This window comes from Lathyrus oleraceus, chromosome 6, assembly GCF_024323335.1.
Source record: "Lathyrus oleraceus cultivar Zhongwan6 chromosome 6, CAAS_Psat_ZW6_1.0, whole genome shotgun sequence".
Lineage (NCBI taxonomy): Eukaryota > Viridiplantae > Streptophyta > Magnoliopsida > Fabales > Fabaceae > Lathyrus > Lathyrus oleraceus.
In genome coordinates this window covers 327,570,111-327,596,804 of record NC_066584.1, presented here as the reverse complement: position 1 = coordinate 327,596,804, position 26,694 = coordinate 327,570,111, and the positions used below count along the sequence as shown (strand labels likewise).

At 35.3% G+C, this 26,694-nt stretch overlaps 1 pseudogene; it reads right to left on the bottom strand.

Moving 5' to 3' along the window:
* The window catches only part of LOC127095480 (uncharacterized), a 59,658-nt pseudogene extending 34,824 nt beyond the window's left edge, over positions 1-24,834 (bottom strand).
* Positions 24,835-26,694: the final 1,860 nt, after the last annotated feature.

Sequence of the window (26,694 nt, the reverse complement as noted above, 5' to 3'; positions counted from 1 at the left end):
CAACCACCCTTGTGAAGGATCAATGATTTTGAGATCCCTTAGAACCTGGTTACTTTTGTAGGACAGGATGAATCAACTAAACTTCAGGGGAGGGTACTTACCTTTAAACCTCATGCAAGCCTTCAAACCTAGGGCTATTGTGTGACTTGTTTGTGTGTGCCACATGTTTGTGATTGAGCATAACATCATAGCATCATCATGCATCATAAGCATAGCATTTTCACTAACCATTTCAAGGACCAAAGGATTTATCTTTGTTCTTTGTTGCAGGTCATGGCTTCTGCTCGTAGGAATACTATCCGGATCAACTTTGTAGGAATACCTCCTAAGCTTAAGGAATTGGTCTCTCAAGTTTCTGAAAACTCCCAGTTCATCAAGAGGCATGGTCACCTACTGGATCTAGTCACTTCAAGGTTCAATGAAGACATGATAAGTGTCCTATTTCAGTTCTTTGACCCTAAACATCATTGCTTCACATTTCCCGACTATCAGCTGGTTCCTATAATGGAAGAGTTCTCCAAGCTTCTAGGTATACCTATTCTTGATCAGAAACCCTTCACAGGCTTGGAAAAAGAGCCTAAACCTGAAGTCATTACTGCAGCCTTACATTTAAAGAAATCAGACATTGTCCTAGAAACAAGGAGTGAAGTTAAGGGTATTCTTGCTAAGGTATTGATGGAGAAAGCTCAAGTATTCCTGAAGGCTATGAGTTATGATGCTTTTGAGGAGATCTTAGCCCTATTGATTTATGGCTTAGTACTGTTCCCCAATCCAGACCAGTTCATAGACGTACACGCCATCAACATATTTCTGACTCGCAATCCAGTGCCTACATTACTTGGAGACATCTTACACTCTCTTCATACCCGTACTACGAAGGCACGAGGAACTCTGATGTGTTGCATACCTCTATTATCTAGGTGGTTTATTTCTCACCTTCCTCGATCAGTGATGAAGAATGAACAAGGGTTCAGGTGGTCCAAGAGGATTATGTCACTTTCTCATTCAGATATTCATTGGTGCTCTAGATCTATGGAGAATGTTACCATCATTGACCGTTGTGGGGAGTTCCTTAATGTGCCACTCTTTGGCATAAGAGGGGGCATTACCTACAACCCTTCTTTAGCTCTACGTCAGTTTGGTTACGCTCGGACTGATGGTCCTCATGACATGCTTATTCAGGGTATTGTGTTCGACTACGACAACGATCTTCAAGGTTACCGTCAAAGGTTCATACGAGCATGGGGTAAAGTGAACAAGGTTGACAACAAGACTCTGGAACCCAAGTACACTATTCCTATGGAACCATATCTCAGATGGGTACGATCTCGTGCTCAGACTCTTATGATGCCATATCCTGCTATCCTGCCAGTTACCATGGAGCCTGTTGCTGAAGGAGATACTTCTTACATCATTCTTCATCCAGACATGCCCACTGACATGGAAGAGTTACAGAGGTCCTGGATCCAGTTGAAGGAGCAAAGAGATACTTTTGAGACTCATTACAAGGCAAGTCAGGAAAGAATCTTGGAGCTAACAAAACAACTTCACGAGGAGCGGAATCTCAACTCATACCTCAACACAAAGAGGAAACGTCCATGGGAGACTTAAAACCCCATTTTTTGTATTCATTTCATTTTTATTGTAAGCCCAAGGGGCAAACAAGTTTATTACTAATAAAAGTTTACTTTTTGGTGGTTTAAACAAATTTAAATCCTACGGTCCTTGAAAACATTGCATAAGCATCTACATACCATATTATTGCATCACAGGTTTCTTATGAACATGTATCTTATCTTCTCGCTGTTTATTTCAGCAGAAATGGCTCTTGAACAGACTGTCAAAGATCTCCAGGCTCAGAATGCACAATTCCAAGAGTTAATTCTGAACTTGTCCAAGGGGCAAGATGAGTTGAAGACATTGCTGGCTAAGAAGAAGACTAGAAGATCAGGACGCCTTATCAATCTGGGAAGAAGATTCAGAGGCCCTATCAAGACAAAGGAACAGGTTGATGATTATGAGTCTGAAAATTCTGAGAAAGAGGGAGGTAGTCTCCATGATACTGTGGGAGATTCTGATTCTGAAGCAAATTATTATCATGATCCTAATGAAGATAAGTACAAGATGCTGGTGTATAGAATGAATGCTATGGAGTTACAAAAATCTTCTGGGCTGGATTTTGAAGATCTGAGTTTAATATCTGAAGTGGTTATACCTATTGGTTTCAAGGTTCCTGCTTTTGTGGTGTATGATGGTGTCTCATGTCCCAAGCTGCATTTAAGATCCTATGTCCGGAGGATTCAACCACATACTGCTGATAAGAAGTTACGGATTCATTTCTTCCAAGAGAGCTTATCTGGAGCTCAATTGGAATGGTACTATCAATTGGAGAGTGTCAATATCCGTGATTGGAATGATCTTGCTGAGGCCTTCTACAGGCAATACCAATACAATGCTTATTTAGCACCTACTCGCATGCAGCTACAAAGCATGTCAATGGGTGCTAAGGAGAATTTCAAGGAGTATGCCCAGAAATGGAGAGACCTGGCTGGCAGAGTTCAACCTCCTCTGACTGACAGGGAGCTAGTGGATATGTTTATGAGTACGCTGAATAGTCCTTTCTATAGTCACCTCATTGGAAGCTCATCATCTGGTTTCACTGAGCTGATAATGACTGGAGAGTGTGTGGAAAGTGGTATAAGAAGTGGTAAGATACAGGTGGGTGCCTCTTCATCAAGCACTGCAAAGAAGCCCCCTAGTGGAAAGAAGGAGTCTAATGCTGTGTATGGTCAACTTGGCCGTAACAGAAGTCACCAATCCAGGGAACATGAAAGATCAAATCAATGCTGTGGGTGACTATAATGAAGACTACAATCTGGATAACTGGATTTTTCCTACTGTGGGTGATGGGCTCAACAATTGGAAGACTGAAGACGTTATTCCTATCTCCTTTAGTCAGGAGTAAATACTATTACTGCATTGTTATTTTTAAGCCTTGTGCCTTACCCGGGGCACAATGGTATGCTTGTTTCGGGATGTCATTTCATTTGCATACTTCATTCAATAAAAATCAATGGACGTTTCGTTTTCGTAAATATTGGGCTCTTTGTTTTTTCTTTTATTTTATTTTCATCAGCTATGTGTTCTTACACACACCCACATCACTAGAATGCAGATCCTCATCCACTCTGGATCCTGTTGATAACAGTTCTACTATTGCCAATTATAATTTCGAGAATCCGATCTATCAAGCTGAAGATGGAAAGGATGAAGATTGTGAAGTACCTGTAGAGCTTGCTAGGTTATTACAACAAGAAGAGAAAGTTACACAGCCGCATGAGGAATCAATTGAGGTTGTAAATCTGGGTACTGAAGTAGACAAGAAAGAAGTCAAAATAGGAGCAGGCTTGGAAAACAGTGTCAAAGAAAGATTGAGTCGGATGTTACGTGACTATGTAGAGGTTTTCGCTGGAAAAATCAAGAGATGATATGGAATTATGAATGTCAAGAAGCTTTTGACAAAATCAAGAAGTATCTCCAAGAACCTATAAATCTGATGCCACCAGTTGAAGGAAGACCTCTAATCATGTATTTGACCGTGTTAGAAAATTCAATAGGGTGTGTGTTGGGGCAACATGACGAGTCTGGTCGAAAAGAGCATGCAATATACTACCTTAGCAAAAGGTACCGACTATGAAACAAGATACTCCCAGCTCGAGAAAGCTTGCTATGCTTTGGCTTAGGCTGCTCGCCGACTAAGACAGTATATGTTGAATCATACCACTTTATTGATTTCTAAGATGGATCTTATCAAATATACATTTGAGAAACCTGCTCTCTCCGGAAAAACAACAAGATGATTGCTGAACTCTGCACGCAGTTCAAAATAAAACACCATAACTCTTCTCCGTACCGGCCAAAGATGAATGGCGCCGTGGAGGCTGCTAATAAGAATATTAAGAAGATCATACAAAAGATGACAGTAACATACAAAGACTGGTATGAGATGTTACCCTTTGCTCTTCATGGTTATCGCACTTCAGTGCGCACTTTGACAGGGGCAACTCCTTTCTCTTTGGTCTACGGAATGGAAGCCGTGTTACCAGTGGAAGTTCAGATTCCCTCTCTAAGAATCATGAAAGAGGCAGGTTTAGGCGAGGATGAATGGATTCAGACTCGACTCGACCAGATAAATTTGATTGATGAGAAGAGGTTGGCAGCTGTTTGTCATGGTCATATGTACCAGAAACAGATGATAAAAGCTTTCAATAAGAATGTTAAGCCAAAGGTATATCAGGCTGGTGACTTGGTAATCAAGCGTATCATACTACCACAGGGTGATCCTAGGGGCAAGTGGACTCCTACATATGAAGGACCATTTGTGGTCAAAAGAGTATTCTCAGGAGGTGCCATGATGCTTACTACTATGGATGGTGAAGACTTTCCACAGCCTGTAAACGCAGACATAGTTAAAAAATACTACGCATAAAAAGAGACCCGCTAGGTTGACTGGCCTAGGCAAAAATAAGGGCATCCCGGCAAACCAAAAGGGTTCGGGCAAAAATTAGGGATATATATAAAAAAAAATGTACACCCGGCAAGTCGAAAACCTGACAAGGCGGCTTGGGCAAAAAAGGGTATCCCGGTGGATTGAAAACCTGAAAGGGCAATCCAGGCAAAAGTTAGGGATTAAAGCGTATGACTATGTCTCATTTGGATCACTCATGTAACTTCAACTGATGGTGCTACCTAAATCAAGTTCAAACAGATAAAGATCAATCCAATCATTTCTGTCTCAACAGCAGAAGATGAGATATTTGAAGATAATGACAATAGTAGAATTGAAACTCAATGGGATCATTTTTCACATAGCTGTTTTCTTTGTTTTATAAAAAATTTATGACGAATTCCTCTTACTAGGATTTCTGTCTCCTTGTACAAACTTGCCTATGTATAGGTCACTTTGTGATATAAATAAAATTTCATCTTTGAATCCAGATTTACTTTTACTCTATTTACATAAGCGAAAATATCCATTGGTTGTTTTTGAATGTATGTATGCTTTTGAATACGATTGATGTCTACCAGAAATGCATAAAATGCAGTAATAGTATTTACTAAGGACGAACGAGGGTAGTAGTTCAACGAAGCTTCGCCGGTTCATCCCCACTACAAATCCCCAGTAGAGCAAATCTATCTTTATAGATACTTCGAATTACGTCTCCCCTTGAATTTATGTCCATCTCTTTTATCCTCAGTCGGGATACTTAGGAACTTATTCCTTCAATAGAAGTACGACGAACGAATACGGGAAGTGACAAATACTATACTATCAAACAAGACGGGAACGAGTTCCTCATACTCTTCAGCAACGGATCGGGATTTATTTTCCCTAGCCAGCAGTTGTTATACAAAGATATCCGGACGCTTCAGGCCGCATGATTCATACATACATCATTTACATCATACCATAGCATATCCATAAGTGCATAATACATTTACTTAGATGCACCATGCCATGCATGCATACATATTGCATAAACTAACCTTTTCCTTGCAGGATGGTTATATACAGATAAAATACTATCAACAATTCACAACAGGTCAGAAACGATCTATACGAAGATCTAGTGCTGATACTTAATCATTACTCAAGGTGTCCTTGGATAGTAGGCAAACGGTCTATACGAAGATCTATTCCCTAGTCCAGGATATTTTCAGGAGATTTCATCCTGACACTCTTTTGTTCTTGGATATTAGGCAAACGGTCTATACGAAGATCTATTCCCTAGTCCAGGATATTTTCAGAAGATTTAATCCTGATATTCTTTTGTTCTTGGATAGTAGGCAAACGGTCTATACGAAGATCTATTCCCTAATCCAGGATATTTCCAGAAGAGATAATCATCACGAAGATTTATTTCTACTGGTCTATTCAACAATTCAAAACAGTTCAGAGACGATCTATACGAAGGTCTAGTGCTGATACTTAATTCAGAAAGAAATCGCCACGAAGATTTGGTTCTGACACTTAAATTAAAAGTATGTTCTTAGATACGATTCAGAGACGGCCTATACGAAGACCTAGTACTGATATCCAGTATCAACATCAAGATATTATCACCTCCTGATATTAGGGATGGCGTTTATAAGCCCATCTCCAGTTCTTCCAAGTGGCATCTTCAAGCCCACTTAAGCATATACAACTAGTCATCAGTGTTACTTTACGCACCGGCGAGTGCAAATTTTTGGGCTTTTGTGTTCAATCCCCTTCAACCTTCCAAGTCACGAATGGCACACAGGTCAATCTAACTCCTCAGGTTTCAGAAAATTGAACAGGGGCAGTTGTTGCACCCCAAAATTTGCCCTCTATTTTTAACTATAACCAATTTTTTGTTTCACATTCATTTGCATCATCTTCATAGCATAACATTTTTTTCTGTCTTAATATTAGCTGGAATAATTTCTGGGAATTTACAAACAGACTGGTCAAATTAACTTTTTAACTGTGCCTAAAATTAGTCAACGAGAAAATGTCAAGTTTAAGTTTGCAAATGTCGGTAACATTAATCTTCGGTTCACGTGGTTTAATTTGACATACTAAAAATATTTTTACGACTATTTTTGGTCATATGTTGATCAGTCTGAGCGGTTTAAACGGTCATAATTTTTATTTCAAAATCCGACCAAACGCTGTATTTTTCCGAGTCATTTATTTCGCGCTGATTATTTTGACATGTTCATTTTATTTTTTCGAGCATTTTGGTGCCCGACTTTTATTTTTTTTTGAGTCTATTTATTTTTATATTGGGTCTAGAATAAATAAATAGGTTAATTAGTTTTTATTTTAATTTTAACTATTTTAATTATTTAACTTTATTCAGTTTTTAATTCAATATTGGGTCTAGAATAAATAAATAGGTTAATTAGTTTTTATTTTAATTTTAACTATTTTAATTATTTAACTTTATTCAGTTTTTAATTTAATATTGGGTCTAGAATAAATAAATAGGTTAATTAGTTTTTATTTTAATTTTAACTATTTTAATTATTTAACTTTATTCAGTTTTTAATTTAATATTGGGTTTCAAAATAAACTTAGGCCCATTATCATTAACCTAATTTGTTCCTATATATATTTACTAGCATGACTGATAGAGGGAGGCCGAAAAACAGAACGAAAAAGAGAAACTGAGAGTGGCTGATCTATACTATCGTACACACAATTTGGTAATAGTTTATATATGATATAGACTTTATCTATTTTGTTGATATATTTGATTATGTTTTCGGATCGGATCGTGTCAATACGCCGTTTTCACATATACGTGTATGAGGCGTGACATTTGTGTTATCCGATCCAGTTGCGATGATCGCAATTTTGCGCTAGCAACACCGTTGTTTTTTTTAATTCATTTTTTTTATATATATACATATATTTAGATCTGCACATTTTTTTTCATAACTAACTACCCTGATTTTTCCTAAACCCTGAAAATTTCGCCACAAACTCTAAATTTCAAACCTAAAACTTTAACCGTGTTGTTTCCTCTAAACCATAAACCTTTTCTTAAACCTTAACAAACCTTATTATTATTTCCTATTTTCGCTCATATTTATGTTATTCATACACTGTAACTGCTTCGCCCTTGTAATATTTTAAGTTTTAACTTGTAATATTTTCAGTTTTACTTTTCGCCATCTTTATTATGTAACTGCACCAAAGCGTTGTAATAATTAGGGTTTTATTTTCTGCCATTAATTTTCTGCCATTTTATTTTTCTGCCATTTATTTTTCTGCCATTTAAATTCCTGCCATTGATCCTATATTAACTGCGTGGTTTAGTAATGTAGGGCGTGAAAACCTACTAAATTAATTATTTAATATTTTTCTATAACATTTATATTTTTTGTAAATAAATAATAAATACTAACTATTTTAATAACTTTTTTTTATTACATACTTATAATAATAAATCCTTATATATTTTGTAAATAAAATCTAATTGACAATTTTTCTAATTGAATAATAATAATAAACCTATTAATCTAATAATTTGATATTTTCTATAATCTTTATTTATTTTGTAAATAACTAACTTAATATTTTTCATATAACTCTTTTATTTTATAATTTGTACATTAATGTATTTTAAATTCTTTTATTATTACTAATTTATTTTAAACTCATATTTTTCTAATAACTTCTAAAAAAATCTAACTTGTTTAACCTAAAATAATTTCTTTTAAAATTCTAACCTTTTTATTATCACTTTATTATTATTGTTATTTTATTATTGCTTTATTACCATTGTTTATTTATTATTATTATTTGCTTTTATCTATTCTATTTTTGCTTCATTATTTTCCTTATTTTAATTTTATTTTATTTATAATATTAGGAACAAATGTATAGGTTGTAAATTTATTCTTTCTCGCCTGATTATTATGTATCTGTCCCATAGCCATGTAATAGTTTAGGAATTTATTTTTCTTACTTTTATTTTTGTAAATATTTATTGCGTGGTTAGTAATTTAGGGAGTGCAAAAAACTAACTGTAAATAATTGAACTTAGAAAATTAAATTCAAGACAAATATCTGAAAAATAACACTCACACACGTAAGTCGATCTTTGATCACCATCTGTACTTCCTAGGGTATTCCTCTTGGTTGCCTTCTTTAAATGGTCAAGTCCCTCAAAAATAGGGGTGTCTTAAGCAAAGTCCTTTCAAACAGAAAAATCATCAAGTCCCTATAAACTTAAAAGATCAAGTCCCTACGAGGTTGCCTACGATATAATGATCTTGTCCCTTCGGTAAATATGATGATAGTCCCTACGAGTTGCTAAAGACACCCCTTATGATGCCTTCATTGACCATACGATGACCCTACGCCCGTCCCTTAAACACATCCAAGGTAATGACTACCTATTCCTTAATAATAGGGACAGTCTTACCATTGAAAGAATATACGAGAACACGAAAGACTTAATCTAGGGTAGGTATCTCATAGTTACTTGCTCACACTTTTCAAAATTACTTTTACACCTCACAATTTCTAAACTAGGCTTTGTATACACCCATACGAGGGTCATTACAAAGTACTTAAAGAAATTTTTCTAATCACACACTACACTCTTGCAAACAAACAAAGTGAGCTAAGTAACTAAGAGCCCATGGATAACCATGGATATAAAGGGTGCTAATACCTTCCCTTTGTATAACCTACCCCCCGAACTCAAAATCTTTTTAAGGTCTTTCCTGTTCTTTTATGTCCTTTCCTTTTGGATAAAATAAAAGTCGGTGGCGACTCTTGCTATCCGCAACATTTAACTAAAGTCAGTTCTCCCACCGTGTTACAGACTTACTATCTCACTAACTAGAATGCTATGCCTTTTGTGTCATAAATTTTACTCTCTGTTAAGCAATCGTAATTGGACTTATGTAGAAGTCACAACTATTTGAGGTCGGGCAATAGAATTTTGGTGTTAATGCATGTTAGAGACATAGTATAATGGACTATGCTCATAAAACATACCACACACAAAAAGAATATACAAAAGAGGTAGCCTAATCTCATCCATACTTATGTTAATTTTTCAATCGACTAGCCTTAGGACTTTGAGATATCATAGGCCAAATGAGATGAATGCATAAAGAAGGGGAATAAGATGAAGTGGGAGTGGAATGGATCAAAACACAAATTGGTCAAAGAAGAACTTTTACCAATTTAATATCATCCATTCAATTTGGGAGATGGAATGTACATTCCATCAATCCTCTAAATCCAATGATATTAACTTGACAAAGTCAAGTCAACCTTGACCAAGGCCCAACAACAAGAGTCAAACTCAAACAAGTCATCACAATTGGTCAACACAATTAATTGGCATTTATTCAAATTAAAAAACTAAAATAATGCATTTAAATTAAATATGGTTTGTCAAATTCCTACAACCCTATCAAAACACCAAAGAAATGACCATGAGATTTATCATGGGTCAAACAAGGTCAGAGGACCTTGGAGAAAAAATTTCATAATTTTTGGAAACTTAAAAGTATTTTTAAATAATTAAAAACAAACACAAAATCAATTAAATCATGAAAAATATTAATAATGATCCAAAAAATAATTTTAATTCAAAATATGAAAGAGGAAATTATTTAAATTTTTTTGGTGAAACTCTCATATTTTTTGGATCAATATTAAAATTAATATGAATTAATGAAAATAAAAGGATTAAACTAAAAATCATAAAATAGCAACAAATGTGAGTCACTTGATCTCCCTCATTAATTGAGGTGGCAAATCAAGTGGACTACAACGCGCGTTCCATGATACACGCTAGTCAGCGCGCCACACACTTGGTATTCACAATGGACGCGTGAGATTAAAACAAATTAGCAAGATTATGTGGCTAGGAGACATGCCAGCACATGGCCGGAGCTGTAGCTCCGGTCTTCTTCTCCGGTGGACCTCATCGGACTGGTCCACCCTCAACCATCACTAAAATAAAAAAGGAGGACATGATCTGAAAGAAAAATGGCGTAGAGCACGAATCTGACCTCAATTTTAACTAACTCCACATATATAGAAAGACTCAGTCGGGGACTCGAGGAATTCCATTCTAAATGGAAAGACTCAGTCGGGGAACAACATTTGGAGGGGATACGAGCAAGTCAGGATAAAACTGAAGTACTTGAGTCATGTAGGGAAGAAGCGATTTCACTAAGGAAATGCACACTCAACTCGACTAGGGAAGATAAACTTCAAGACAGGAGGAGCATAAATTTATTATCAATTACCTGTTACTGGGTAAGGAGATAATAAAGATCTGTCAGAGAGGACATCCGTCACCAGGAGGGAGTATTCATTACCGGTTACTGGGTAAGAAAAGCCTTGTTGGGGAAAACTGCAAAAATAGGATTTACGACTACCGGTTACTGGGTAGGAGACCGAAGATAAGAATATCCGTCATAGATTAGGATGAACATATCAAGGATATACTCGACAGGGAAGAAAATCAGTCATCAATTAAGTTGAACATATCAAGGATAGACTTGCTTGGGAATGTCAAGGAGGATACTCGTCATCGGTTAGGATGAACATATCAAGGATATATCAACTGAACAAAAAGTAGGAATTACATCTATCGAATGATGGATAGAAGACCATCAGAGAGAAAATCTGTCATCGATTAAGATGAACATATCAAGGATAGACTCTGCGAGGGGAGAAAATAGGATTTACAACTACCGGTTATTGGGTAGAAGACCGAAGGAGAGAAAATCTATCACTGGTGAAAGTGAACATATCAAGGATAGACTCTGCACAAGAAAAAGTAGGATTTACAACTACCGGTTACTGGGTAGAAAACCACAAAGAAAAGGAGACCCGTCATCGGTTAGGATGAACATATCAAGGATTAATTCTCTGGGGAACAAAAATAGGGATTACAACTACCTTTTTACTGGGTAGAATACCAAGGATGAGAATATCCGTCATCGGTTAGGATGAACATATCAAGGATAAACTCACGCAGGGGAAAGAAAGATATCTGTCACCGGTTAGGATGAACATATCAAGGATATACTTCCTGGGGAGTCAGAAAAAATGAATCCACTAGGGACTCCACTGTTGGGAAAAACAAGAGTACTTTTGCTGTGTATTGGGCAAGAAGTAACAAACTGCAAACCAAGAAGAATATTACCAGTTACTGGGTAATAAACTCTCAGAAGACTCAAAGCATCTATCTAGGCAAGAGCTAGAAAGAAACGATCAATCAAGACTCAATCCAATGAGGACATAACTCAAGGGGAGTAATCCCATCCAGAAAATCAACTGGGGAGGAAACTGAAATAATAATCATCCACAAGGGAATAACTCAGTGGGGAAAAGGAGAAAGGTTAAAGTCTATCTGCCTACAGGGCTGACACTCTACAATTGAGGGAGGACAAACACCGAACTCGTATGGGGATAAAGTACCACCATAACAAAGAATAAGAATCTTAAACCAACAAATTGATCAAATATGATGATGCAAATATGCAATTATGAAATTATATGAATGTATATGTATATGTATATATGATGATTATGCTGACAAAACGATCACAAAGGATACAAAGGTGTCACAAAGAATGGAATCATTGGTACAATCCTCGGTCAATCCAATAAATATGGAGACAACTGCTGGAGAACAGAGAGATCAACAACCCAAAGGCTCAACTCTAGCTGAGAAAGGAGGAGATCTGCTTAGGAAAGGCAATATCATCGAATCTATGGGGAATTTTAGGTAAACACCATAAAAAATGGGAGGCAACGCTACAGAGAATAATCACATAATAGTTGCTCAGAAACCAGGAGGAAACTCTGACCGGGAGCAAGTCGAATATAATCTACTGGGGAAATCATCATCTCTGCTGAAAATCAACCCTGCCGAGGAAACACAAACTCCGTTGGGGAAGGCAGAAACTTTGTAGGGGAAAAACATGCCGCATGGTATCTGAATCAACCAACCTAGCTGGGGAGAAGAGTCGAAACTCTACTGGGATCAAACACTCCATTGAGAAACTGGATCAACCCAATCGACCAAGAATACCTAAAGGATTAACTGCTTGGGGAACCTTTGATGATTCACACTTAAGGACTTGATGTTCATCGAAATACTGTTGATACTTCTTTTCAATTGCTTTGGAAAATTCTTGCTTTTATATATTTAAGAAAAACGATTTTGATTTTTTTAACAAATTTTAAATTCGAAAATGATCATAATAAAATTTAAACTATTGGCTGAAGTGAATAAGATTAGAAATAATTGGATAAAAACTCAACTTTATTTAATGGAATGGTAGTCTGTAAATGACAAGACTCCATAGATCTTTTTACAAAGTTGAAAATGGTAATTTACATGGAAAAGGGGTACATTGAATACAAATGATCCTCAATCCTTCTACCAACTCCTGATATCCATTGTGCTCTTGACCGCTGTAGGGGATGATGAACTGATGTCAACCTTTGTGCTCAATCAAGTCTTCAAAACACTGAAGATCAGCAGGATGCAGTTACTTGCCATAATTCCTAATTTTTGCATAAGTTGCCCCAAGATGGGGTACTCAAATTATCGGGAAATTCTTGTTGTTTTATGTCTCTAACTTCAACAATAATACTAGATTGGGGAATCTCCTCCAATCCACTAAAAGGTGCTCTACTAGAAATAGGTATCCCTAAAAGTTGAGTATACTCCTCCAATGTAGGCACAAGCTGATAATTTGGGAAAGTGAGACAACGATAGAGAGGATCATAGAACTGCACTAGTACACTAAAGAGTCCTTCAACCACATCAACAGATAAGATAGGAAGAAGCTTTCCATGACGTTGTTTGAAGTCCAAGGGATCTAATACAAAAGATGCTAGCTTCCATAACTCTTTCAAGTCGGGACATCTGAAACTGTAGTTCTTAGTGTTCCTTCGCCCACAATCCATGGTCTGAAAATATTTGCAAATAACACCTCAGTTCCTTGAAATTTTCGTGTGATGAATGTTATGATGCGCATGCATGCATGGATGCAACAATCACAAATAAGGGATCACACACAAGGCAAGCAAACAAAGGTCAAGGGATAAATCAAATCATTGTCAAGATCAATCATCCATTTTGGTGGATTATGGTTTACACCTTATCAACACCCAAGTTCCATTGATATTGACAAGATTTGATTGGATCAACCAAGAATCAAGGGTTTGTTGGAAGTCACGAGCATGAAGTCTGGGTAAGAACCATCCCAAAGGAGTGAACTAAGGATAAAAATCTGTAGATCATGTTCTAACAAGTTCCCAGAGTCTTAATTCCATCTATCATATATTACAGGTTAAGATGACTGACTCATCGACCCATAATATTCTCAAGAGAAACTCGTCTGAGTGTAGTATCACGTAACAACTGTTATCAAGTCTACACTTGGACAGTTTCCGCACTACGTCCTAAATAGGCCAAGATGGGTTAAATGTTCTAAGGTTCTTAGCTTCTCGGACCCAAATTAGAGATAGTAATGCCTAAACACAAATACTTGTGTGACATTTCCAAATCTAAAAGGGTCTCCACTGAGCAAATGGATCTCAAGCCAACTTGTTAAGGACTACTCCACATAAGTCGAACATGACTATACCATCCTCCTATCTTAATTGCACTCAAGTTCCGGTTAGAAATTATCTCACCACTGAGAGATCACCAAACACAACAAAAAGATTATATAACACATTCATATATACAAACATCACATATATACAATTGTATACACACAAAAAATTAGGTTAAACCCACTGGAGACTACTCCCCATCAGAGTCGCCACTTAATTTCTATAGCGGTAAATTCATGACCATCAAGCTATGAATAAGCTAGACGTCAATAAAACCAGAGTCGCCGCCGCGCTTTTATTGTTTCCAAGGGAAAAGGGAAAAGTATGAACAAAACCCAAAAGTAAGAAGTTTTCAAATTAAAACTAATAAAATGTCAGAGATTACAGGTAAAGGGGTTGGTTACACAGAGGGAAGGTGTTATCACCCAAAATGTCCTAGGTACTCCTAGGGAGCCCTTTTTTGTGTGCATATGTATTTTGTACAAAATAATGTTAACAAACAAATAGAATGAGGGGATGAGAAAATAATTCATTAATTATATTTTTGTGTTTGACAAGACCTTCGGACTCGTGCCTACGTACCAACATAAAAAATAAGGGATCAAAACCTCGTAGTTCGTGATACAAATTTCAAAGTGAGTGGATGACTTTTTAACAAAATTTAAGTTTGAAAGGCACAAAGGCCTAAAAATGATTTGAATGAGTTAGTTCTTTTTGGCTTTTTTGAAAGTTTAGGTCAAGTATGATTAAGTCAATTTACAAGTTTGATTTAAGAAAAGAAGTTTGAAAATGCAATGGCATAAGGCCAAAGTTTCCACCTTTTTGCAAAGTGGTTAAAGTTAAGAACAAAAATAGTTCGCACAAAGAAGATTTTAAAAGGAGGGAGAGATTTTGAAATTAAAGAGATGGGGAGGAGATGAAGAGACTAATCCTATGTACAAAATTAAAAGTTAAGAGTTGAAAATATCTGACCAATGAGTAGCAATCTAATAGACAAGAATGTCAATAGAAACCCAAATTCCCTTGGACATTTTAGAATCAAGCAACACACAAATGTACAATTATATTATCTTGAAGAGCAAGGCATCAAATAAAAATAGCCACATCCAAGCTTACCACTCCATGATCTTCTTCAAGATAACCCATGTAACAGATGAATTCACAAGTCACAAGTTCAAAATAACAACTTCACAATGATCATGTTGTAGATGAACTAAAGTGGATCTTCCATGATGTATCAAATGAAATTTCAAATTGCAAGCACTTGGTTTCACTAAAGTTGGCATTGGCCAAGTCCTTTAGCATATGAATGTTGCCTAAATTCTAAGTCTATTTGTCAAAGATCAAGCCAACAGTCCACACAAAAGTTTTTTAGGGTTTTTGTTGTTATTATGTACATTAATGGTCAAAGACAAACACACAAAAATATACACAAACAAGATATAACACACAATATGGTCCAAGTGGACAAAGTGAAAATGACATTAACATAAACAATTAGAATGTATGAATAATGGCAAATGAATAAAGACTTGAAATTAAATTGCATTAAAGTAAATGACTTGAAATTAAATGTTAGTTGTTAATGAGTTAGAAGTTAGTATTGTTTTACTTTTGCTTTCAATTTTTAGTCATTCTTTGGAGAACACTCAACCCACTTATCATAAGCACGAATCCTTGAACCAAGACATTTTCCAAAGGAAGGAAAAAAGGCCAAGTTTCTACACAATACCATGAAAGAGGGGAGACTTACTATCTCACTAACTAGAATGTTATGCCTTTAGTGTCATAAATTTAGCATTATGTTAAGCCATCGTAATTGGACTTATGTAGAAGTCACAACTATTTGAGGTCGAGCAATAGAATTTTGGTGTTAATGTATGTTAGAGACATAGTATAATGAACTATGCTCATAAAACATACCACACACAAAAAGAATATGCAAAAGAGGTAGCCTAATCTCATCCATACTTATGTTAATTTTTCAATCAACTAGCCTTAGGACTTTGAGATATCATAGGCCAAATGAGATGAATGCATAAAGAATGGGAATGAGATGAAGTGGGAGGGGGATGGATCAAAACACAAAATGGTCAAAGGAGGACTTTTACCAAATTAACATCATCCATTCATTTTGGGAGATGAGATGTACATTCTATCAATCCCCTAAATCCAATGATATTAACTTGACAAAGTCAAATCAAACTTGACCAAGGCCCAACAACAAGAGTCAAACTCAAACAAGTCATCACAATTGGTCAACACAATTAATTGGCATTTATTTTCAAATTAAAAAACTAAAATAATGCATTTAAATTAAATGTGGGTTGCCAAGTTCCTAAAACCTCGTCAGAACACCAAAGAAGTGGCCATAAGATTTATCATAGGTCAAACAAGGTCAAAGGACCTTGGAGAAAAAATTTCATAATTTTTGGAAACTTAAAAGTATTTTTAAACAATTAAAAACAAACACAAAATCAATTAAATCATGAAAAATATTAATAATGATCCAAAAAATTATTTTAATTCAAAATATTAAAAAGGAAATTATTTGAATTTTTTTAGTGAAACTCTCATATTTTTTGGATCAATATTAAAATTAATATGAATTAATGAAAATAAAAGGATTAAACTAAAAATCAGAAAATAGCAAAAAAACGTGAGCCACTTGATCTCCCTCATTAATTGAGGTGGCAGGTCAAGTGGACTACAAAGCGCGTTCCATGATACACGCTAGTCAGCGCGCCACACACTTGATATTCACAATGGACGCGTGAGATTAAAACAAATTAGCAAGATCATGTGGCTGGGAGACATGCCAGCACATGGCCGGAGCTGTAGCTCCGGTCTTCTTCTCCGGTGGACCTCACCGGACTGGTCCACCCTCAACCATCACTAAAATAAAACTGAAGGACATGATCCGAAAGAAAAAATAGCGTAGAGCACGAATCTGACCTCAATTTTAACTAACTCCACATATATAGAAAGATATGAGGAGTTGAATTTTGAGGTGTGTCAACTGAGTTGCTTCGATTTGACCTCTAAGCAACTCAATCTTCTTGCCTACATTGGTAGGAATTCATACAATCAAAGATCCAAGAGAATTGAGTAGAATTGAGTGAGAATCGAAGAGATGAAGTTTTCTGAAAATTACCTTCAATGCATGCAGTTCTTGATGTTACTTGCTCCAAACACGGTCTGATCACACTTGAGAAGCTAGCAGGAAGTGATTGATGAGGTTGCAAGGCTTTGGATCCTGGAGTTTTTGAATCTCCAACAATTGAGATTCAAACTCAAATTTCAAATTAAAACTTATCAAGTTTTCCTTTTGAATGAGAGGGTTTCAATGGGGGGCAAAGCTGGCGCGCAAAAGGTTGTTCAAATGAGCTCAAAAGCATGTTATTTATAGCCAAATGGAATGATATTTGCACACTTCAAATTTTGTCCAAAATGGCAATGTTGATGACACAAGTGCATGGGCATCTACAGGCCCATGATGCAATGCAAAAAGGTCCAAAATGAATCCAAATGAAGTCTGAATGGAAGCTTGATTGGCAAGGCAAAGTGAAATGAAGTTTTGAAGTTTGATTCTCTCCAATGGTGCATCCCTATTAAAGCCATGCTCAGACCTAACATTTTTTGTCCAAAATGCATGAACTTGGGTTCTTTGGAAAGCTTAGATCAAGGGGAACAAGTTTTATGTTTAACACTTTTTAATTTGGAGCTTGGAACATGGAAAATTTGGAGGTGGAAGTTTGGAAATTTCAACATGTTGAAAAATATTCCTAGTGTCAAGCCATATATCTCAATATTCCACCTTGCTTAACTTTTTATGTGAGATTAAAATGAAAAATGTGTCTTCATCAAAGTTGTAGCTATTTCAAAGACCTTCAAAATGGTCACCAATTTCATGTAATTTGGATTTAGAATGATAGAGTTATGCATTTTTGAATTTTGGAAATATCACTTGTTCAATGGTATAGGTCAAAAATGACCTATAATGTAACCTCATATCACATGCTCAAAAAAGTTGAATTAGCTCCCACTCCAAACATAAAAGTTGAATTAGACATCTTGAATTTGACTGTGAAACTTGGAAATCTTTCATCTCATAAAATTTGAGCAAGCTATGGCCTTGAGAAGTTAACTTTCAAATTAGGGTTTAGACAAAATGACCTATAATGTTTCAACATAGAAAATGATTTTACAAGCAAAAATAGCTCTAGGTCTAAACATGAAAGTTGTTTGGAATGTCATTTAGAGTAAGTTTGATCTTGGAATAATTTTCATATGATGAAAATTGTAGGAGATAGGGTCTAGGGAGATCCAGTTTTGATCAGATGATTTCATCTGGCCAACCACCATCAACCAACTTGCTAACCTTCAATTCTATTGATTTTATTGGCTCATGGTAGATCATATATGCATAAGATTAAGAATTTTGAAGTGTAACTTGAGAAATTTGATCAATTGGAGAGATAGCTTGTTGGAGAAGTTACTTAAGATACCCAGTCAAACTAGGGTTTCCAAGGCAAACCACCTTCAAACTCTTGAAGAATGCTTGATCAAAATTACATGTAGAGATCATTGGGACTCATATATGATGCTTATGACCATTCTTGGATCAATCCATAGTTATGCTCTTTGGTCATGAGTGTCTCAAACCCTAGATATGAACTTGATAGATCAATGGAGATCATGCCCTACCTACAAAAGAGTTAGGCAAATGCAAAGATATATTTTTGGTATTTTGGTTAGTAAAATGATAAAATAAAAGTATGATACAATCACACAGTGCTTGGTTATCTCTCCCAAAACAAACCCAATGAAAGAGGGGTAGGGACAAAGCCAAGGTATGATCCCAATGCTAATGCATATGATGAAATTGCATGAGGGATCTTAGGGTCAAAATTGGGGTCTTACAGATGGCACACCATAGGTTTTTGTCAACTGATAATAAGTCTATGTGCATGTTCTCTTTCCAATAAGTATAATTTCCGTCTTTAAAAACATGTGTTATATTCTACGCTCCCTTAGGATCGTCATCATTTGCCATATTCATAACTTTTGGATGTCGATCAGACACAATCAAAAGACTATCTCTTGATGCCAATTATTGGGTATGAATATAGAAGTAGAAAATGGTCTAGAGAGGGTGAATAAACCCTTATTTAAAAATTTAACCGCTTTTTCGAATACATAATATAAGAGATTTTTCAAAATATGCACGCGGAAGGTTTGAAGCAAAAATATGAAAACTATACTTTTCGATACTTGATCACGTTAACACTAAATCGGTTTACAAACACCAAAGATGGTTTTATGATTATACATAAAGGTATTTAATTAATTTTGTTTTATATACCATGAGACGTGTTTATACAGTGATTCAATACCAATGAATTCTAACCTCAATAATTTTTCATAAGTTAATCACCAATTCAACTCGATTAGGTGTCAATTCTAACAAAATCTAACCTTACGTAATAAATCACTACCAATTGAATAAACGATAAACTATGTTATAATTGAAAAACCTAAGCATGTAAATCATACAAAAATTAAATGCAAGAGTAAGGGAGAGAGATGACACCGATATTATAGTGCTTCAGTGTTCGTTCTCGCTTTGCCTACGTGAACTCTTCAATGGTTTCCCATTGGAACATACATTGTTCCTTTTTATTTTGACAAATATTGCAAGAGTTTATTCAATCACCAATCCATAATAATGTTGAGAAAAATAAATTCTCCTATATGGATCTTGACTTGTATACAACATGATGTCAAACTCTTTTGCATAATCTTTACTCGATTAATGCTTCTTGAATATTTAAATATCACCAATTTAATCTAAGCCTTTATGTTGAGTAATCACCCATTGATTCTATTGATTCCTTGATCGACGAATTGTCTGAAGATTTGAGAAGAACTTTGTCTTGTCTGTATCCTTCCACAAAGTCACTACCAAGGAAATCTGGAGAGAAAAATCTCCTTCTTTTCATTGGAATTTATCGACCCCAATCATAACAACCTCATTCTTGCAATCTACCTGAAAATCTTTACCTAATCTTCAAGAATAATTAGTTTCAAGATGGCATATCCTTTAATCAATTACAAATCTCTCATTATCAATATCTAGAATCAAACTAAAGTTGAAGATGAAAGAAATTCGTTGCAAGAGTTTCTAAACTTTCAAAAGCAAGAGGGTGTTGGTCTTTTAGAAAATCACAATGTTGATTATTATATTCTCATAGTTGTTTTTGGAAATGAGAGGACGAAATGCTTTTATATGTGCTTGGTATTAAGCATAAAAATGGATGGAAAAAGTTAGTTAGATTAGAGTCAAGTGCATTTCATGATTTGAGTCAAGTGAGCAAGTAGTGTGAAACGAGATCTCATAATGAAAGTGACCCATTTTTCCGTAATTTGACTATGATTCGAGTCACACAGGTTCATGATTCGAATCATGTGTTAAGCCTGATTCAAATCAGCCATAATAGTGGAAAATAAGAGGTTTGTGATTTGAGTCATGTACAAATTATGATTCGAATCACAGAGTAACATGATTCAAATCAGGTGTAATTTGTGATTCGAATCACATACACCAAAAATTTCTTGTTTTGCCTCTGTTTTGATTGATTCGAATCGTGATCTCAATTTTTCAAGTTTTTCAAAATAGTTTGAGATTTCACTTCCCACTTAACTTGAATTTATACCACTTATGGTTCTTGTTTCACTAACTCGGGAAATTGACTTAAACCATCATGATTAAATCTCAAATATAACAATTGATTTATTAATGTTGTCATGCCCCAATTTTGTCTGAGTATTTTACTATTATATGAGTTTTAGTCCTATTCTATTTAGAATAAATGAGATAACCCATTTGGTAGTGAAGTAAAAATTCAAAAGGATGTACAAACATAAGATTCTGGGTTTGAATCCTACATTTCCCAATTTTAGAGTTTTTTTTCTTCTCTTTTTTGTATTTTACCTTCATTTATATTATTTTAAAATTAAAAATTATACTTTTTTATTTTTATATTTTATTTTTGAATTTTTATTAAATTATTTTTAAATAATTGTTATTTTAATGTATTTTAGTCCAAAAATCGAATATATATATATATATTATATATTACATTATTAAATTCTTTTTATTATTACTATTATTCAAGTTGATTATTTATTTTTGGTTATTATTTTAAATTATTACATTATTATTATTATAACATTAAAAATTATAAAAAATCAAACTCAGTCATATTTTTTACTGTTACATTTGTGCAGTCCTTGAATCCATTTAGATTCATGAACTTGTTCACAAAGAAACAAATCATATCAAATCACATAAAAAAATTCTAATCCGACAAATCAAATTTAATTTTTGACCTAATATTTACACTATAAATAACAGGCACATTTGCATAGAAAAATCATCTGCAGTTTACAAATTCACAGTCCTAAGGTTGTTGCTCTTCACATTGAAGAGCAACAAAAATTAAATCCTAAAACCCTAAGCTTCAACGGTCTCTACAACCAAAGTTTTAGTGAGCAACCCCCTAGATTAAACAAAGTAAGAAGGAGAAGTAAAAAAATACTCAAGCATTACCGGAAGAAGGAGAAAGATCCGAGAGAAAGGAAGAGAATGCAATTTACCTTATGGATTCTTCCTCCAATAACTTTCAGATTGGTAATCTTTATGCCCTATTTTATTGTATTCGGTTGTGATCCTTTGTGGTGTTGCTTGTGATATAACTTTCCTATAAATAAACATAATTAACTCTAGAACTAACTCACATATTCTTAATATTACTCTTTGTACATATGAATTAGTTGGAACCATAATAACTACTTGAAAACATTAGCCAATTTTTCTTAAGCAAATATCATAAACTTTTTTTCACAAATATCATGAATCATTTTTTTAAAAATTTATCATGAATCAATTTTTTTAAAACAATTATCATGAATCAATTTTTTAAACAAACATCATGAGTCAAAGTTTTTAAACAAAAATCAGTTAAAATCCTAATAACTTGTTTCAAAAATAGCATAAAACAAAAATAACATAAGCTAGAAGCAACTCAAACATAATCAAAATGAAATCGCGTCGAAAATATGTCAAATCAAAAACAAAAACTGAATTGAATCGAAAACATAGAACACGGAAGACATCCAAAAAACACTCCAACCATATTCAAAATCAAAATAAATGTTGAACCACACCGAATAAAAAAAACACAAACCAAATTCACATTTTAAAAAAGTAGAACACAAGAAGAACAATTGAAATCCAATATTCAGACACTATGTTGAAAATCAGTACATAACCCATAAAAACATCAAAAAAATGTGAAATCAAATAGAGTATAAAATCAACATCGAAACCAATACCGAATTGGGTCAAAAATCCAATTGTAACCAAATCGAAACTTACCTTGAAGCCAACTGCGACACTCCATGCCGCGAGCCTCCATCGCATCATACAATTCTGACTGAGTTGTTCCCTCTGTGTTGTGAACCCATCGCTGCTATTGAGACCCCACCACCACCGTGAATCATGCTTCTTCGCGCGACTGTACCTATGACCCTCACCATTCCGAAATGAAAAAGCATATCTCTTGTTTGAGCACACCCTTCTGTCTTCGTCAGATCTGACGCCCTCTCCGCTATAAGTTGTCGTCGTTAGTGCCACCCCCACTATTGTTAAAGATCGAATCTTTTTTCTTCTTTTTTTATGTTTTTTTCCTTTTTATGTTTTGTTGTTGAATTTGAGTCTTTGGTGTTGGATGAATATATGAGAAACTGAGAAGGAGGAAGAAGAGTAAGGGCACATGAAAGAGAGGAAAAGTTGGGGATATGTTGTATTGATACTTCTTTTCACACCACCTTGCAATATTGTTCTTTATTGGGCTTAAATAGTCATTTGGTCCTTGTAAGTTGACACATTTTTCAATTTGGTCCTTGAATCTTTTTTTGTTTGACTTGCATCCTAATATGTTCCAATCTTGTTATTTTAATTTTAAGTCTTTGACGTCAAACTAGTGTTAAAAAAATGCTTATGTGTCTAACGGAGCTGAGATGGATTTATGTTTTTATTTCATGTTAATTCTAAAAAAAAATACATGGCATGTATGTTGGATTGTATATAGAAGGAGGGACCAAAATAGAAATTACAAATAATGTATCTTCTTATTCCTCTCTAGTAGTCTGTTATGCATTGATGTTTTCTTCTTCATCTTCACATTCACCCATGGCTACATCCTTCGTTGGTAACGTAACTTCGTCTAAAACCCCGGTATGTGGTTTCAATAAATCTATAAATATGTTAATTTCAAATTTAGCTCAAAACCCTAAAATGAGATATTAGAAATGTCAAAATTTAGGAGTTATGTCTAGTTGCAAGTTGTTCATATGGGATGATGAACTTGAATGTAACATATCTACCAAATCCGTACATTCAGGTGGTTGCAATTGCTCAAAGATTGTGAAGAATTTAGGTTGCATTATTATAGACCTTGAGTCCAGAAGAAAAGAGAAGATGGAGATGAAGCTGGAAAACGAAAGGAAAAAAGCCAATTTGTATAAGATTTTGTTGATTTTGTCATGGTGTTTATTCATTGTCTACAACAAATGGATGTGATTATAATGAACCGTGTCTGTAACTATTTATTAATGAATGAAGTTTTGAATATATGACTTTTTTCATCCCTGTATGCTTTTGAGTTTTTTTATTTTAGTCCCTTTAAGTTTATGTGTTTTATAAACTGCATCCCTATATGTTTCTGTATTTTTTATAGTCGAACCTGTATGTTTATGTGTTTTTGATAGTCGTCCTCAGTTGTTTAATATATTACATCCATGTTTATGAATGAACTATAATGCATTTGAATACTGTGAATAGAAAAAAAGTTTGCACAAACTAATAATTCATTACATATATCCTTAAAGATCTTGGCCAAATTAAATAAAGCCACAATATAAGAAACACATAAAGCCACAATGGCATAAATGTATTGAAATACAGGTCTCAAGATACATGATAAAACAGAAACATGTATTATCCATAAAGGTCTTAAAATACATCATAAAACAGAAATATGTCTTGGCCATAAAGGTCTCAACATATATGATAAAGACATGCATCACAATACATCATAATGGTCTCAATAAAATGACATAACACGTACAATATGTTTGGAAATCACTTCTTATTCTATGACTTCTCCTCAGTTTGGGGATAGGTGCCTCAGCAACAGGTTCAGTAATTGGAATAGCTGGGGCAGACAAAATATAATCAGTTTGGGACTGAGTTATAACAGGTTCAATTGTTTGAGCATTGAGAACAAGTGCGCTTTGGCCAATAGGAACATGTGCATTTGGAGTAGATTGGGATGTAACATCATTGACATTTGGATGAGGTTGTGTTGCCTCATCGGTTGCTGCAAGATTTTTTGCAAGTATTTCAAATTTAGGATCATCATTAAAGTGAGATTCCATTTCTTGTAGATCTTCTTGAGTTGCAGGTCCAACATCAGTGATGTAAGCTTTTTTCTTTGGTTTTTCCTGCATATGACATAAACATCAACACTAGTATTACTATTTGTTCTAGCATACTACACATACATGACGTCGTTACCTTCCTTTTCTTCCCTTGAACTTGTTTTGAGTTGCAACTGCAATTTCCGCATTTTGTATTTGCTCTTGGGTGTGTTGCAACTTCTTTTTCTTCCTTTTCATTTCTTTCCTTGGCTTGGTACACCTGCCTCAGTATCTTGCATTTGTTCCTGTTTTTGCACTTGAGTTTGTTCTAGTTGTCGCAACCTGAAAAAAGAAATGCGAAAAAAAACAACCGGCGAGAAAAGAGATGACAGAAGAGTCGCCACCGTGCGTTATTTATCCTAAAGGAGGGAAAGGAAACGCTAGAAGTAAACCTGAAAAAAGGAAAGGAAAAGACAAGGTCTCGCAACCAAATCTTGGGTTCGGGAGCCGATTATGCGAAGGGAAGGTATTAGCACCCCTACGCATCCGTAGTACTCTACGGGATCCACTTTTGTTGTTCTTGTCTAAAGGGTGTAGGTTTATCTAATGTACTATTTACTAAAAGGGGGGTCAAAAGAAAATGACTCGCACGGATGTCGCATCCACTGCATACGTATCTCATCTGAACATGAGAATCAGAGTCTTCGTAGCTCGGCTACCTAGGGGTTAAAAAGGAGTGTGCTCGCTAAGACATCGCATCTTATGCCTACGTATCTCATCTGGAATGAGAATCAGAGCAAGCCGTAGTTCGGCTAACTACGGGTTAAGGGTTGTGTTTTAGGATGAACGACATCACTATGCAATCTACCGGATGCTCGACCTTTGGAGACTTACTTGCCTGTAGTTGAAGGAGTTAACGTGTTCCTAGAAGAAGAAAAATCAATGAGTTTGTTTGTGTTTTAGGAATGCTCATGCAAAAAAGGAAGTCCTAAACGAAGGAACAATGCTACCTTAATTGACATGCAACGAGAGACTATACGAAGCCTAGCAATCCTATGGGGAGACGATCACACCATACAAAACAAACATGCATAAAGTAAAATGCCACCAAGGGGGCTCAAACATACATGGGTAGGGCTTTAGTCAAGAGGGGTCATATCAACTTCGACAAACAAGCCATGGAATAGGTAATCAAATGGGCTCTTAACCACTGACATTGAACATCAGGGTGAGCAGATCAAAAGGGTAATGAAGATAAGACCTCATGGCTCTTAACCCTGGCCAGGGTGAGCTCATGACAAAAAGTGGGGATTCAGAAAGGTGGAACCCTCTCCACTGACTGACCGGACAAAAGATCTTGGGCTTTTGTTCTGAAGCATCGACACGTAGTGCGAGCATAAAGAACGACACACTGAATAACGGGGGATTGATTACTAATCCCTTTTATCAGTCAATTGCCTCTACATGGAGGTCTTTGGGCACAAAAGTAAACAAACAAAAGAAAACATTGCCTCATATTGAGGTCTTCCAGCTAAGAAAGCGGTAAAATGCGTGAAAGATGTAAAAGTACCACACGGATAAAGATCCGAAGTAATAGCAACTAACGACACAAGAAATCCAGAGATCTCTCAAGCTGGAACCACCAAAGAAAGCAAGTCAGCACAGGTAATCGGAATAAACCTCTAGGTGGTATCCCACAAATAAAGTGGAATGCCAAGCAAGCATCCTTTCAGGAGTCATGTGAGCCCTCACAAAAAAACTCAACAAACAGGTTAGAGTGACAAGATGGGGCGCAATCAAGAGTTGCCCCAAATCAAAATGTAACCACATGAATCATGCCATTAACATTCACAAAAAGAGCTCACAAAAAGCAACCAAGTGTAGGAGGCCTAAACCTCTTGTTAAACACATGCATCAAAAGGGTATCAAAATTCAAAGTCAGGGGCAAGGATCCACACATCAAGACATGACATACATACTAAAACATGTGCCCACATGCAAAACCTAACGATAATACCTCATACATTCAGAGCATTCAAATTGAAAGCATAGAGTAATGGAAATAGGGC